The 12,881-nt window shown below is 38.8% G+C and overlaps 1 protein-coding gene across 7 annotated transcripts in view; it reads left to right on the forward strand.

Moving 5' to 3' along the window:
* The window catches only part of LOC104925371 (ecto-NOX disulfide-thiol exchanger 2), a 167,427-nt gene that overhangs the window by 21,291 nt on the left and 133,255 nt on the right, over window positions 1–12,881 (forward strand). The window contains exon 3 of one of the 7 annotated variants that reach the window (XM_027281184.1): window positions 6,609–6,678. The exons of the other annotated variants lie outside the window; for them this stretch is intronic. The gene's annotated coding sequence lies outside the window, so the exon portion shown is untranslated. The remainder of the gene's footprint in view (window positions 1–6,608; window positions 6,679–12,881) is intronic. 7 annotated transcript variants of the gene reach the window in all.

The following is a 12,881-nucleotide window of genomic DNA, read 5'->3' on the forward strand; positions in this document are numbered from 1 at the left end:
CCTTTAAACACTGAGGAGTTCCTCTCTTGGCAGAGGTAGGCATTGTCGTTATTTTACTCTTCTGGGAAAGCCTTACAGGGGAAAAGAGGACGTGAGGTCATCGCAGTGGCTCTTTTTTTCCCTTCACCATGGGAGTGTCACACAGAGCTGACTCCCCCTGGGTCTCTGCTACTGGGCAGTCGAGGTGTAAATTATTGTCCTGGGTATAAATAGGCTGACAGTCTGGCAGGGCCAGGTGGTCTAATCTGCCAGTTCAGTGTGCTGCTCCCTGTCAGGCAAGGTGGCATGGTGGTTGTTTGTCCCCACATTAACATTGGCCTTAGTACCCACAATGGGCTAGTTGTTGTGTATTGATGAAAAGGTGTCCTCAGAGATACATTTTCTAATCTCTTATACATAAGATACATTTCATCTTCCATGTATAGGAATGCAGCATTATTTTAAATGTATTTTACTGTGGCCGAAAAGACAATTTTTGGAAATACAGTACAAACTAGAGCTGAAAACAAACAAACAAACAATCATATTAATATAATTAGGCACATGAAGCAATTATGACCATAATCATTAGTTGCAGCCGTACAAAAAATGTTCTTTTGATTTCTTTTTTTTCAAAGCAAATTGTGCTTGTCATTCAGGTCAAATAAGTTGAAAGCATTTTTTTTTACAATTTCCATTACAATTACAATTAAGGAGAGAAACTGTTGGTGCATTCAATTATGCCTCCTTGTATTCAATCTTTTGCCACCTGCAAACAGGCTGCTGAATATTCAGCATAACAAGGTTTTCCCCCTGGTGACAGTTTTGGAGCAGCAGCAACAACAGCCATCATTACTGTGTGGTTACTACAACCTGTCTGCCACAGTTTTTCATTTTCTGATTTTTTTTTTTTTCCCCCTTCATGGTGCACGGTGATCATTACATACAATTTTTTCAAGCTTGACTTCTTTTGTGCAGTTTGTGGAGTTTCCTTTCATTATGTAGTATTTGTTTTGAACCCAGCAATATCTTTTGTGCACCCTCTGGTTTTAAATGTGCTTGGTGCACAAAGAGCTCCTGATTGAGCAAATAATGCAGCAGAAGATGTTTCTTTTTATCTGTGTTTTACACTTTGAAGAGAAATACTTTGTGTTTCTTCGGTTGGCTATCTCAGTCTAACATCTCCTCCTTATTCTGCGTCGCCCCTACATTGTCTGTCTCCATCTCCCCCCTCATCACTTTCCCCCATCTTTAGTTGTTTCTCATCAGAGGTGCCAACATGTCACCAGCAGCGCTTAGGTCTAATAGCTATGAGGACATTTTCTCTGACACCTGCAGCAAACATGAAGCCTGCTGGGCTGCTGGGAGAACAGAGGGAGGTTTATCTGGGATGGCAGGCCTTGCCTCTATCACCATGCCAATAGAGACTGCAGTACAGAGCTCGGTGCTTTTCGCAGGCAGATAAGGCCCCAGACAAAGAAGCACTGCAGCTAGACCCCAGTCACTACAAATGAGGGGAGAAAACAAGATATGTGACTAATAACACCTGACAGTTTGCTCCAGTTAAATACTTTACTTTGGCCACTGAGTTAGTACTATGTTAAATTTACATTGTGGTTACTGTTGAGTTGGACCTCATTTGCAAAGAATAGTACACTGAACAGGATCCAGTCAAAAGTTTGGACACAGCTTCTCGTTCTGTGTTTGTTTTTTCATTATGATTCCATATGTGTTATTTTTAATGTCTTCAGTGTTCATTTACAATGTAGAAGTAATGAAAATAAAGAAAACCCAGTGAGAGTGAGTGAGTGAGTGAGAAGCTATGTCCAAACCTTTGACTGGTACTGTACATAGATTAGTCCACAGAACATTTAGTATATAGTAATCATGTGAGTGTGTGTTAGAAAAAAAAGAGCATATATTACTCTATTAGAAACCAAGGTCAAAAAGGCTATACACATAATCACCACCTATTAATTATTATAATTATACATGTGCAATTATGTTAAGTGCCTAATCACACTGATTTTGACAACTGATTAATGGTCAGAATATTCTTATGTATATATAACATAGCTACAAATCATGCTTTCTAATAAGAGTGTAGTTGATAGTTTGGTTTTTCATATTTCTTTCTTTTCCAATTAGTTAAGCTCCCTATGAATGAACGAAGTGTCACTGGTGCTTTGATGTATTTACAGTTCTGTTTTAAAGGTTACTTTGGTTACAGAGATACCACATGGGAACCGTGAGAACTGTGACTGGATGCGTTAGTTTTCCCCTGCATTTTTCTGTTTGGCCGAGATTGATAGAGATTGTTGAGAGCGAAGACCACATGAAGCCAGTCTAACAAAGCCATCTCGACTACGAGCCTTTCCCCTCATTGTGATAGTTGCTCTCAATCGAATGCAACAATCTAGATACAGAGCAACAGTGGAAAGGTTCTCTTTGTCTTGTTACTAAATGAGACAGTTTCGATCAGTTGCCATTTTCCGAATTGAATGAAAGTACAGTTTTGCTCTGGGGAGTATAATTAAAGGACAAGTGTTGACTGTTCTTCCATCTCGTTAGTGTTGTGGTGATAATATAAACGTCTGTTATCAGACACTGAACTATAAATCAAAACCTACACAGACAGGATCTACAGCAGAGCTCCTGTTACCAGAGCCGTCAAGAGAGTCCGTCTTTGTTATGCTGTTTTAGAGTCCTTTTCTCTATGTTAAGAACAAAAATATTAAGACAGTCTGACACTGTACTGTGCTGCATTTTAAAATCTTTTGGATATACCACTACATACTTGATAAAGAAAGGGAAATGCCCAAATGTATTTTCTATGGGCTGACAGAAGATGGTGTGCAGAATAGAATGCTCAAAGCATATTGACACTTCTAAAGTTTGCAGCCCATTATGGATAAAAAGAATCAAATCACTTTCTGTTCTCAGCTGTACTGAACGACCCCATATTAAAAGTTATGTCAACAGTAAAGGCACAGATCTTCAGTTCTTCAGTTCCTTCCAAGATTTCTGGAGGCTGCATTAGGTGCACTACACTTTCAAAAGTCCTCGTGGAGTATGGCAACAGCCAGAGCTCTGGATTCGGGAAATCTTTGTTTGGTTAAACACGGCAGGCAAACAATCACAGTGCCACAAGGCGCCTGGGCTATCCAGTCTGTCACTATGAATATAAAGAGACAATTTATCTCCCACCACTTGGGTATGACCAGGAATAATGCAGGGTAGGTAATGGTCTGCATCATTTTAGTCCCCTTCCACATTTTCATACATAAACCCGCAGAGTTTGTTCTTTCTTCATGGTTTACAGACCAAGTAATGGGTAGAAATTTATGTATATGGCCATGAGCAAAAGATTTTTATCTACACAGATTGTTTTCTAGGCTCGGTCAAATATTTCTGAATAGTCCAGTACAAGCCTTGTATTCCGTCTGTACTCTGACATCATGAATGTGTAATCTATTATAGGTAGTTATTGTATTACACAGTGGCTTCCAACACAATATTACTTAAAAAAAGCAATCCATTCACTCAGATTCCTTGAAGGAAACTCATTTGGCATGGGTCATCTCATGTGAGCAAAGTATTTGCTAAAAGCAAAACGAGAAAATGGAGTCATTCAGATGATTCTGTGTTTTTTTTTCCCCCGCTCTTCTCATTTTTGTTATTTATTGTGTGTGTCGACATAAGTGTTTGTGCTTGTCTGGCAAGAAATTAACTTTGTCACAGTGGCCCCAGACAATAGCAGGCAGGAATTGCTGAGCCTGATGTTGCACTCTGGGAACAGTAAAGTCATTACGCTCCAGCAGACCACTTAATAGCTTTGGCTGATGCAGAGTTTGGAAATCCATCAGTCAATTGGGCCAGACAGAGATGAGCAGTCTTCTTAGTGCCACTATGCTTAGTATGTGAGGAAACAGGTAGCTGGACAACAGAGCTACTCACATTATGTGCTCGAGTCATATAGATACAACTCATATCAGCCAATAATGGATTGATCCAGCATCACTTTGGGCATCATGAGTAGGAGCGTTAGGAATGACAAAAGGTTGTTTATTTTAGGCATTCTTTGTTGACTGTGACATCTTTAGTAACAGGTTTGCACCCATGATGAATTCAGTGAATTTGTGACCAATCAGAGTACTGAATGCTGATGTTCCTTTGTTTGTAGCAGTCTACACTGCTATACTGGAAAGTGATACATTTGCCTTCACACTCAGACTTTTAAAAATCTGTCTGAGGTTCTGATTCAGCGAAAAAAAAATGACAGCCTTGGCCATTTGTTCTGAGTAAAAGAAAAAAAAAACAAGTTTCCTGACACATAACATGTTTTTTCCTTTTCAGCAAAACGACAATGTTCGTACATTGAGTACATACACAGCAGTTGACGGTACAGTGACCTGCTTTTACATTCACATCTGAGTGTTGCTTTTTTTTCAACATTTGACACTTTTCCCCCTCACTTTAGCCTTAAAAGTAAGTCGAGTTCCACTGATTTTACACATCAAAGTCTGTTTAGAGATCTTGGGGTACTGCTGAGCACTACTGCGTATATTGAAAAAAAAAAAGCGGTATGCCTTTTGTAGCTCCAGAGGGAACTGCGTGAAAATGTATAAATTCCCTGAAGAAATTGTCTCAAGTGCAATCACTTGAGTCAGCACCGGGTTTTACAAATGCAAAGGTTGTTTTGTTAGAAAGAAGTGACCTCTACAGCTGGATCCTCATCCTGCTTGAGGCTAATGGCCCGAGGCTACTGTAGTCCGCTACTAGCATAACACACCTCAATGTCCAACTGAACTGTTCAAGGTCGAGTTGCATTGTGAATAATGTAGGCGCCACAGTTTAACAAGGAAGAATAATAAGTGGAATTTCATAAAAAGACAATCTCTTTCTACTGCATAGTTTCTTTTTTAACTGTCCATCATGAATCCAACAGTGTGAAATCAGTTGAGTACTTAAAGGATCTTTGTATGTCACAAGTTAATAATGAACTGCCAGTTTCAAAAGCTTGTATCCTCACCCCATGCTCCTATGAAGTAGTGCCCAGCAAGGAAACCTTTCTGAATAAATCTGTACTGTGGACATATGTGGTACCTCAGCTCTGAATATTGTGATTATGAATAAATTATGGTACCACTTTAACAAGATTGATTAAAAAAAACCCCAACCTCTTACATATGTAGTTCTTTCCATCATGTGGACGGGAGGGCAGACATCCTGGCCTGTTGTGTCAGTCTGTTAGGATTGCTTGTCAGTCTCTCAGGCACCCTGCGAACTTCAGTGTCAGCACTCTGATCTGACTGGTTAGGATTGCAGACATATTGCCACCAAAGAAGTAAATGACTTTAGGTAGCTCAGCCATGATCATGGTGCTGGGCAATACGAGGGAATTGGTATTCACTGTGTCCCACAATTAATAATTTATGACCATGTTACAGCCCTATTTAAAGGAGAGAGAAATGATTAAGGCTGAGTAAATGGTGAAGAAGACGTGTGGCATGGTTGCGTGTCATTTGTGTTATCATTTATACTCACTGTGGCTGATCTCGCCAGACATTCAGGTGTCAGACTACATTTTGATTGAAAAAGTGTTAAGAAAGTAGAATCTAAAATATTCTTATGTAAGCAGAAATACTGAGGGCTAAGCATAAAAGATTCAACAGATGCAAAATTTCTGGATCCTACTGAAATGACTGACTGACTGTTTTATTTTTTGGGAGCTACTAATATGCATTGTGAAAGTTATTCCTGTTTTTAAAGTCCTGGTTTAAAATGTAATATGCGTATACATTTGTGTGTGTGTGTGTGTGTGTGTGTCTGTGAAGCTTGCCAAATTTCTATTGCAGTAAATACAGACGTCCTTTACAAAATTGGTGAAATCAAGTGCTGAAAAACAGTTTAATAATAACAAAATTGAGTAACAGTCTGTTAATAGATTAAGATTTTAAATATTTGCTGGTTCAAGTTTCTAAATTTGTATTTTCTGTAAATATAAGGGTTTTTAGAAACAACACATTGAATGTCATCACCTCAGGCCCAAATGATCCGAATTATTAATTATTAATTAATTAATTAATTAATAATAGAAATAGATGAACAAATTAACCAAGAATGTCAATTATTGTAGGTTGCAGTGATAGTGAATTTCATATCATATCACAAAGCCCAGTTTATCCTGCAGCTTAAAAAAAAAAAAGGAAAAAAAAGAATAATCTCTGTCTCGGGTTTAATTGTGTCAGTTTGCTGCTCAGTGTCTCTGTACCTCTAAGCACGTCATACCTCTTATCAGAGGCGGCTTTGGTGTTGAGACAAGGTAATTAGCTGTTAAGAGAGGATTCTGCATCGAGCTGCAGCACAGACTCATCTGTTTTTCAATCAAAGGCTGTGCACTCTTTGGACAGGACCTGGAGATAACTCAGTGGACCAGCTGAATGGGAATGCCTCCTTGTAATTTGTACTATAAGAACAGATAGTGTTCCATTATACATATGAATGTCAGCCAGATTTGTGCTCCTTTTTTAATTATGGATCCTTGCAACATACATATTTAGCAACAGTCAACACAAGACTTTAAATGTCCTTCCATCTTGTCATTTCTCTCTTTATTCTGTATGCAGAGTTCAAAAACATGGAGCAGTACTCATCCAGTCCATGTGCAGAAGCAAGCAGAAACAAAATCTGTTAAAAGTAAGACAGCTCCACGCTCAGCTTTAATTGCATGACAAGTAATTTAGGACACAGACGATGATGCCTATTTGAACTCACATTAATGTAAAAAGGATGACAGCACTATGAGAAAATTGTAGAAAAGAGCAGGACTATTTTATGTTTTGCACAGTGTACAGTGCAGAATGAATTCTACTGCCTGTGGACATTGATTCACAGCATCCCCCACACAATATTTGTTGTAATACAAGGCAACACCCTCCTCAGGTCAATGAGTGTTTTGGTTGCCTAAAACCATTTCAGTCATGGGCATCCCTGCTAAAAAAGAGCAGCAGCTTGTTTGGGGAATTTGGAGCTGGTTTGCAAAATCGTTTTACAACTCAATTTCCTGTCGTGACTGGGAAGGGGTTGTTTGTAATCTGACTATTTGGAATATGATTCACTCCAGATGAGCCAACATTTAGATGTCGACTTTCCTTCATGATTACTTCTTACCTGTTATGAGTTTAATATTTTAGTCCCTTTATGTTAGATTTAACCGAGACATCAGAGTTAAAGACTGTGGGGTCTGCCTGTCGTGGCCAGTATTGGCCTCCCTGTCTCATAATTTCCCCTCTATACACAAGCTTTAACCTGCCCTCCTACCTTTCTTCCCTGACATAAGTGTTTCTGACAGGGAAAGCTGAGCCCTTTCTACCCCTTCACATGCAAGACTGCTTTTTTTAAACCTTTATTTACCAGGGGTTGGTTGACTCAACACCTCTGCTCTTTTTCAGGATTACCCTGCTATACATTCGCTAGTTTCCCATCTTAAAACCATGACTGTGCCATGTATTTTGGGAAGGACTATTGTACAGTATAACCAAACTTTGAAGGATATTGCCTCCATTAAAGGCCACAGCTTTAACGGTTTTTAAAGCTATAAAAGTCTTTACTTTTACAGAATGGGGCCTGGAGATAATTACAGAGCTCATAAAATAACACAGCATTGTTCTTTTTTATTGCCATGTCTAATAATGAGTCATTCACTCTTAATATACTCATGAAGTCCTCTTTGTCATACTTCGCCTAATTAACATAATAAAGTAATGGCACGACTCTTAGATTTTTTTTCCTCAGAGGGAACGCAGTATTCACAGCAACCACCGGCTTTAACAACCGAAACGCTTGTCTCTGCCTCTCCAGCTGATATTAAATCCTGTTTATTTTTCCTTCGTTTCAGTGAAATTCTGCAGGTTTCTTTGGTTCTTTTGGCACCACCATATGATATCCTGGGCTGCAGCTCAATGTGTCAGTGCGAGAGGGAGAAAATGATTTCCCCCACCTCCTCATTGGCCATGAATGCAAAGACAGCACGTGTCTAAACAATACACATGGGCTCCCTGCCCCCTCGTAAATCACGGAACGAAAGCCTCTCTTTAGTGAAACAGTTCAGCCAGGGAGGTTGTTTCCCATAACCAGCACCATGGCTGTCAGTTAAGAGAGTTTTTTTGTGGCTTAGAGATTAGGACTGTTTGCAAATTATGAAAAGCGGCTTGGCTCGGTTCATTAGTTTCTTTATTGCCTGTATTTTGTTACATGTAGATTGGTTTTCTTTACTGTACTCTTATCTGGGAGACCGGGTCTATCCAGACATCAGGATACTAATGATTCATGATTGATGCTGCTATTGTAACAGAATATAGTGTTGAAAGCTCCAGAGATTCGTCACTGTATTGACTGGCTGATAGATGGAAAAAATAATCAGAAAACTATTTTTGATAATTGATTAATCATTTTAAGCAAAAATGACATTTGGTGATGAGAGTTTGCTTTTCCTTGTCTTACATGATAGTAAATGTTGTTTTTGGGAGGTAGGTTTGGGACTGTTGGTTGGATAAAAGCATAGATAGTATAAAGAATGGACCTCGTATGCGTGACGTGACCTATAGGTTTCTAAAGAGCTGTTTAGAAGCTCAGAGTGTGGTGGCTTCAGCTGCTGCCATTTTGGCAGTCCTACATCTTCTGCCTCTCGGCTTATCTAAAAATCAGCAAACGTGTGAAACATTGATGGACCTGAGGTCATCTGAATGACGCCTTGGTGCTCAAACAAGCCGCCTGTAAAGGCACCCACCTGTCATTCAAAGCAGCCATGCCATTAATTATGTCAAATCTTCAGCCAAGCCACCTTAACCTTACCAGAATGACTTATCCAGTAGCCAACCTCGAGTGGCCGTTCATGGAAGTGCAGTTTTTGGCTGCTTTGGTTTCACTTCACATCCACAGAGCTTACCGCTTGGATAAAACAAGACATTCGATGACATTACCTTGGACTCGTGATCCGCTATTTTGTATTAATTTGTTTCAAACTCAAAAATACTTTAAAATCGGGATTTTCCATATTCTCTTCTAGCATGTCACACATGGGGGTTACACAGTGTCATGCAGATGTCTTGAGGTCAGTGTTAAAGGTTGTGACAGGCAGTGACTGTTGTCCTAGAGACACAGAGCAGCTGTACGCTTGTGTTTAGGAAAGAAGGTGCCATTCTGATCATTTCAGTGCTAACCAAGGTCAAAGGATAGAGCTGTCCCGCTCCATAGACACAATAGATCAGTGAATAATAGAAGCCTTTACAGGCTCAGATAACAATGTCAGAACATCAAGAGTCAATATATTTCCTTGTTTGTAGATGAACGACCAGTTGGCATTGGCATACATTATACTTTAGATGCCAAGATGTAGAGTAGTTGCAGCACTGTCCTGAGGACATATAGATGAGCCAGAGAGGACAGCTTCTTTCAGAATTGAGGCGGCATCATGCAGCAACAAGTGGACTGATAAATCCTCCATTCTCCTGGGCCAAGCTTCAACAAACCTTTCAGCACACCAAGACACCTTGGACTCTCAACGTTTACTTTTTTTTTTTTTTTTTTTTAAACAGCCAATTCAGATTGCCTATCATCTATGAGTCATCTATGAGCCATATCAGCCGGTACTTGGCCGATGCTGATCATTTTTTGTTTTGTCATAGCAGCTGTATTAAAACATCAACTACTGGAATACTTTGAAAATAGCCCCTTTCAAACAAAGTGCTTAAAAGGTCCTTAAAAATTCAAATAAACCGTTTAACACTGTCATATTTTGACGTCATTAGAAATCACTTCCTCCTCTCTTTTCTTCCTCGCCTTCATTAGCTTAAATAAAACATGTCAGGAAAATGTAGATTTAATCTGATGTGATTGGGAATTTGAACTGGAACACCTACAGATTAAGGTTATGATTGGCTAGTTCGATGCATTACAACAGAGGATACAGATTAAATCTCCTTTTTTGTTAGCCTCGCTGGCATTTTGACTGGAAGGGAGCCCGTCGTATGTGGGTGCTCTGTGCCTACATAGTTGCCATATTTCAGAGGTCAAGATGTACTAGTAAACATGCCATGCAATGTGCATCATCAGTCAGTTTTTGTGATTGGTAACCCGAAAGCATTAATCCTGATCACCTGATTTCATGTTTTTACTCAGTGTCGATAATGTTTGGCAGCTTATCGATCTGGGCGTCCGTACCTGAGGAACAAGTACTCTGTGATTGCCTCTTCTTCACCAAGGGTTTCAGAATTTTTTTGTATGTTTACTTTGCATGGGGTAACTCTTAAAACTATCATTACACCGATGCCGTAGGCCTTCTGTAAAGTTGTCTGTAAACCCAAGATGCAGTTTCATTTGTTATTTGAGGATGTTGATGTTATTTGAATTGCACTTGTTATTGCTTTCCTCATGCTTAAGGGCTTGTTTCCTGTCTTGGGGTGATATACTCTCTGAAAATACTCCTGTGTTGGTCCTCTGGCTATGTCTGGATACATTGTAGAAAATTATTCTCCTGCCCAACATCAGAGTGTTTGGTCTGGGCCATGTCTAAACGATGGAAGATGCATGCCACTAACCACCTTCTTTCTCTTTGATCTTTGTTTGGCGAACAGTGGACACTTTTCCCTTCCTGTCTTCTAGTTGCCTTCATTTTGCCCCCTGGCCATCTTCCACTACTAAAGAACCTTCTTATGATATGTGCAAAGTTAAATCTGTATTGTCACGTCAACACAACTACAAAAACAACTTATCAGTTGGCAGAAATGCTATATGGATGATTTATAGCACACCTACTTATTTTGTTGCACTGTTTTTATCACTCACTGCTGAACGGAGTGTTTTTAAAAATTGTTTACATAAACTGTTTCTGGATCAGTTCACTATCTGAATAAAATGATTTGAACATTTATGACAAAAAAAAGATCTACGACCATATCTAGCAAGAAATGCACCCACAGGGTACAGACGACTGCTTTATTTCTCTGTATTTATTTATTTATGACTGCTTTTGCATCGTAGCCTCACATATTGCAGCATTGTGTTGCTGCCCATCTCATCAACATGTTTTTTGCCTGCGTGTAGGAAAGCTTGACAGACTGTCATCTCTTCAACATGTCAGCGGGGGCTCATTAACAAACAAACACTGAACCACATGATTGCATGTTTATAATAGTGTGGGAAGAGCTGTAGCTGTATTTTTAGTATACTATACAATCTTTATTGTGTGCTGTCAAAAATATGCATCATATTGGTTGCAGAGTATGCAATTTTGCTAATTGTGATTGTGGAAAGGTTGACAGAAATAAGCACAGCACTACAAACATAACCATGCTTCACCAGTGAAGCATTCTTATTTCCACAACCCTCATGTGACATTTGACAACTGTAACGGTTTTCCCTGTCGTTACTCATATGTGAGTCCAGCCAAGCATATAAAACCGCATTACTCAGTAAGAACCTATTCTTGGATATTGGCTGTCGGAAAACATTGAACACGCCATGTCTTTACCTATTGTCCTTACCTTAATCTTTTTTTAAATCATGCCTTTTAAATCAGAAAGATGAAAGATTGTCCTGTAGAGGTTCGTTTCAGTGATACCAAGGATCTGTTTGTAATTACCTTTGAAATTCATGTCCTTCGCTTCACATATAATATGTTTTTATGCTCTTATAAAGCACTTTTTCATAACCTTTACTTGCTCACTCAATAATGAGATTATAAATGTTTTTTCTACAAGTTCATTGTGTTTAAACATTTACATTTATGTTACGCAAAGCTTTTGTAATTGTAGGTAAGTGCGTACCTTGACCTATGCTTCATACAAATATCAAAGTGTTCTTTGTTGGAGGTTTATTACGTCTCAATGCAAAAACACAAACCAAAAATACCTTAAAAAATTCTGCCTCCAGGTTAGGAATGCAGCAAACACAATAATAGTCTGATAGTTATACATTTACATTATTAGATGTGGACACATTTTTGGAGAGAAGAGACTGGAGATCCTCGTGCAGTTTCTCTCAGACGCTATAGGGCTTGGTTTTTAAAACAGAAACATTTAATGCATACTATATATGGTGCAACGGGGGGTTTCATAAAACTGCATTCTGAGGACGCCTGATTTCAAGGCATACTTTAAGAGTCTTTACAGTAAATCTGCTACCCCACACAATCACACAATAGAATACAGTGATAGATGCAATCATTTATTTTATTTTTAAGCTCCGTTTGTTACTCGTCTCCCCTCTGTGTTATACACAACAACAATAAATAACTCACACAGCAGCCCTTTGCTTGCAGCTACCACATAAGCTGTGAGGACAACATTTTACAACTAATGTCATTCCATGTCATGATCCTTTAAAAAACACTGTATCATGCAGTTTGCATGTCGTCTACAAGAACTGGAAGGAGGTCACGACATGCATCACAGTGCTCACACAGGCTTCCCATGTTTGCCACATGTAAGAAAATTTCAACTGTCAACTTTATTAATAAAATCACCAGTTGCATCAACAGGAATATGTCAGGGAGGGATTAGCTTGAATGGATTTTTATTAAATTGTTGCTTAAAATGCCATTCAGGAGAAACAAAATACTGAATCATAATTTTGGTGGAACAGTTAAATGGGTAACAATGCAAATAACTGTTTTGTTGGTAAAATGTAATTTGAAGTTGCCACATTAAAAATACAAGAAAATATGTGTAAGAATTTAATGATGTTTTTCTCAACTTATTCAATATTAATTTAAAATCAACAACAGACTTGAAAAACTGAAACACGAACATGTGGAAGTCGATGCTCATTTTAAATGAATTCCAGTGCGCGGGAAAAAAAAAAGTTGTACGTGTCAAGTTCTACTTTTTGCTCTATACTTG

Source organism: Larimichthys crocea, chromosome I (assembly GCF_000972845.2).
Source record: "Larimichthys crocea isolate SSNF chromosome I, L_crocea_2.0, whole genome shotgun sequence".
Classification (NCBI taxonomy): Eukaryota; Metazoa; Chordata; class Actinopteri; family Sciaenidae; genus Larimichthys; species Larimichthys crocea.